A 3917-nucleotide genomic window follows, 5' to 3' on the forward strand; every position below is an offset into this window, starting at 1 on the left:
CCAGCCCTTTCTGGCCTGCCAGGTCTCTGTGGAGAGGTCTGCTGTTATCCTAAAACTTCTCTCCGTAAAGGTTAGAGATCTCTTGTCTCTTGCTGCTTTAAGGATCTTCTATTTATCTTTGGAATTTGCAAGTTTCACTATTAAATGTCGAGGTGTTGAGCATTTTTTATTGATTTTAGGGGGGGATCTCTCTATCTCCTGGATCTGAATGCCTGTTTCCCTCCCCAAGTTAGGGAAGTTCTCAGCTCTGATTTGTTCAAATACACATTCTGGACCTCTGGACCTTTCGGTGCCCTGGGGAACCCCAATTAAACGTAGATTTTTTTTTCCTTCTGAGGCTGTCATTTATTTCCCTTAACCTAGCCTTATGATCTTTTGTTTTTCTCTTTTTTCCTCAGTTTCCTTCCTTGCCATCAACCTTTTATGTCACTCACTCGTTCTTCCACCTCGTTAACACTCATCGTTAGGACCTCCAGTTTGGATTGCCTCTCATTTAATTGATTTTAATTTCAGCCTGATTAGATCTAAATTCTGCAGTCATGAAGTCCCTTGAATCCTTTATGCTTTTCTCTAGAGCCACCAGTATCTTTAGAATGTGCTTCTGAATTGGCTTTCTGCATTGAATTGTAATCCAAATTCTGTAACTCTGTGGGAGAGAGGACTGTTTCTGATTCTTTCTTTTGTGGTGAGTTTTTCCTTCTACTCATTTTGCTCAGTGCAGAGTGGCCAAGAATGGGTGGTTGTGGAAAAACAGAGAAAAAAAGGGGGGGGGGACAAACAGAAAACAAAAAACAAGGGGGAGTATCCTCTGATTCTATATACTGTAAATCCCTCGACTTCCCCTGGAACTTTCCAGCGCTGCTTGGTCAATAACTTGCTTTTCCTCTGTCCTTCCAGCTGGTCTTCTGGGGGAGGGGCCTACTGTGCTGATTCTCAGGTGTGTGCACCTGGGGGAGCTGCCCAGCCCCCTGCCAGGTGCACGGTTCAGTGGGAGCTGTTAATCCTGTGAGGCCCCTGCTCAGTCCCAGGTACAAGGTGACACCAGGAGGAACAACAGCGGTGGCGGCGGCCAGCTCTCCAGTCCTAGAGTCAGCTCCTGCAGTATCCACCGTAGCTATCAGTTCACGAGGTTCTGGATGCTCCGGGGTGCCAATCTGCACAGCTGGGGGGGTGCCCTGGTGCCAGAAACATCCTCGCTGTCTTGTGCCCTCCCGGCGTCCGCCTGTCCCCCCGGGGAGCGCAGGAGCCTGGGCTGTGTCCCCCGCGCCCTGGGCTCCGGGCCCTGCGGGGCTGGAATCACACTCCCAGGTATGTATAGCCTCCTCTGTGCTGAGCCGCTGCCCTAGCTGCTGCTGGGTCCCTGCCGGGCGCGCACTGCAGCCCTTTAGGGAGCTCAGCCGCCGGGTGTGGCGTGCTCTCCTGGGGGCGCAGGTCCTCTGTTAGTGACCCCAGGAGCCTGTGGGCATCCCCGCCCCTCCTGGGATCCTGCCCGAGCTCCCTGCAAGCGCCTTTCCGTCCGGGAAGATTGGGGAAGCTCCTGCTTCTCTGGGTGGGGGCTTTCCTGTCCTAGCGGGCTCTCGCCCTGTGGCCTTAGCCCAGCTCCTCACAGGCGGCCCTCCCCCTTGGATGCTTTTTTATTTCTTTATTTTTTTCTCATCTTCCTACCTTGATAGAAGCTCGAACTCTTCTCACTGTAGTTTTCCAGCTGTTCTCTCTTTAAATCTCAGACCAAATTCGTAGGTTTTCAGGATGATTTGAAAGTTACCTAGGTAAGTTGTTGGGGACAGGTGACTTGGGGACCCGACTCTTCCGCCATCTTGCCCCCTGAGATTTTTTTCTATAATGGATAGGTGTATTAGAGTTCTCCAGAGAAACAGAACTAATAGTATATGTATACATTAGTATATGTATACATAGTTAGATGAACAGAACTCTAGAGTTCTCCAGAGAAACAGAACTAATAGTATATGTATACTAATAGTATATGTATACATAGTTAGATGATAGATAGATAGATAGATAGATAGATAGATAGATAGATAGATTGATTGATTTATTGTAGGAATTGGCTCAAAGTCAAGAAATATATCCGTTACCTACAAGGTTGGAGAACCTGGAAACACGAGTAATTCAGTCCGAGTCCCAGGCCTGAGAATCAGGAAGCTAATGGTATAAATACCAATCTGAATCTAAAAGCCAAGATCCAGGAGTGCCAATGTCTGAGGGCATGAGAAGATGGATGCCTCAGCTGAAGCAGTGAATCTGTCCTTCTTCCTCCTTTTTGTTCCATACGGGCCCTCAGAGGATTGGATAATGTCCCCCCACACTGGGGAGAGCCATCTGCTTTATTCAGTTTATCAACCAACACAAATGCTAATCTCTTCCAAAAATACACTCACAGACACACCCAGAAATAATGTTTATTAGCTACCTCAGCTTCCCTCAGCCCAGTCAAGTTGACGCATAAAATTAACCATCATAACGAATGTTGGATTTTGTCAAATGCTTTTTTCCACTACTATTGATATGATAATGTCATTTTTCTTCTTTTACCTGTTGATGTGATAAATTGCTTTAATTGGTTTTTGAATATTGAACAAAGCTTCCATACCTGGGATAAACCCAAATTGGTCATGTTGTATAATTCCTTTTACATTGTTGGATTAGATTTGCTAGCATAGAAGGATTTTTGCATCTATGTTCATGAGCTACATCAGTCTGTAGTTTTCTTGCAATGCCTTCAGTTTTGGTGTTAGGGTAATCCTGGCCTCAAAGCACAAGTTAGGAAATATTCTCTCTGCTTTATCTTCTGAAAGATTGTAAAGAATCAGTAGAACCTTTTTCTTAAGTGTTTGGTAGAATTCATCAGCGAACTCATGTGGGTCTGGTCCTTTCTGTTTTGTAAAGTTAATTATTAAGTCAATTATTTAACAGCTATAGGCCTGTTCAGATTGACTTACTTCTTTTTTAAAGATTTTATTTATTTATTCATGAAAGACACACACAGAGAGAGAGAGGCAGAGACAGAGGGAGAAGCAGACTCCATGCAGGGAGCCTGATACAGGACTCGACCCCAGGACTCCAGGACCATGCCCTGGGCATGAAGGCAGACACTCAACCGCTGAGCCACCCAGGTGCCCCCAGATTGACTTACTTCTTTTATGAGTTTTGGTAGGTTGTGTTTCTCAAAAAGTTGGTCCATTACATCTAGGTTATCAGTTTTGTTGAGCATAGATTTGTTAATAGTATTCCTTTGCTATCTTTTAATGTTCATGTGATATATAGTAATGTCCCCCCTTTTATTTCTGATATTAGTAATTTGTTCATGTCTCCTTTTTCTTAGTTAACCTGGCTAAAGACTTATCAATTTTATTGATATTTTCAAAGAGCCAGCTTTTGGGTTTGTAGACTTTTTCTATAGATTTATTGTTTTCAATTTCATTGATTTCTGCTTTAATTATTATTATTACTTTTCTTCTGCTTACTTTGAATTTAGTTGCTCATAAGGTAGAAGCTTAGATTATAGATTATAGGTATTCTTTTCTAATGCATGAATTCATTGCTATAACTTTCTTTTTAATCACTAATTTTGCTACATCTCGGAAGTTTTGATAAGTTATATTTTAATTTTTACTTAGTTTAGAATATTTTTACATTTATCTTGAGATTTCTTCCTTGACTCATGAGTTAGTTAGGAGTATATTGTTTAATCTTTTGTATTTTTGGATTTTCCAAGCTATTGTTCTCTTATTGGTTTCTATTTTTTTTTAAAGATTTTATTTATTTATTCATAAGAGACACAGAGAGAGAGGCAGAGACACAGACAGAGGGAGAAGCAGCCTCCCAGCAAGGAGCCCAATGTTGGACTTGATCCCATGACTTGGGGATCATGCCCTGAGCCAAAGGCAGATGCTCAA

The sequence above is a fragment of the Vulpes vulpes genome, chromosome 14, assembly GCF_048418805.1.
Source record: "Vulpes vulpes isolate BD-2025 chromosome 14, VulVul3, whole genome shotgun sequence".
NCBI classification, from domain to species: Eukaryota; Metazoa; Chordata; class Mammalia; order Carnivora; family Canidae; genus Vulpes; species Vulpes vulpes.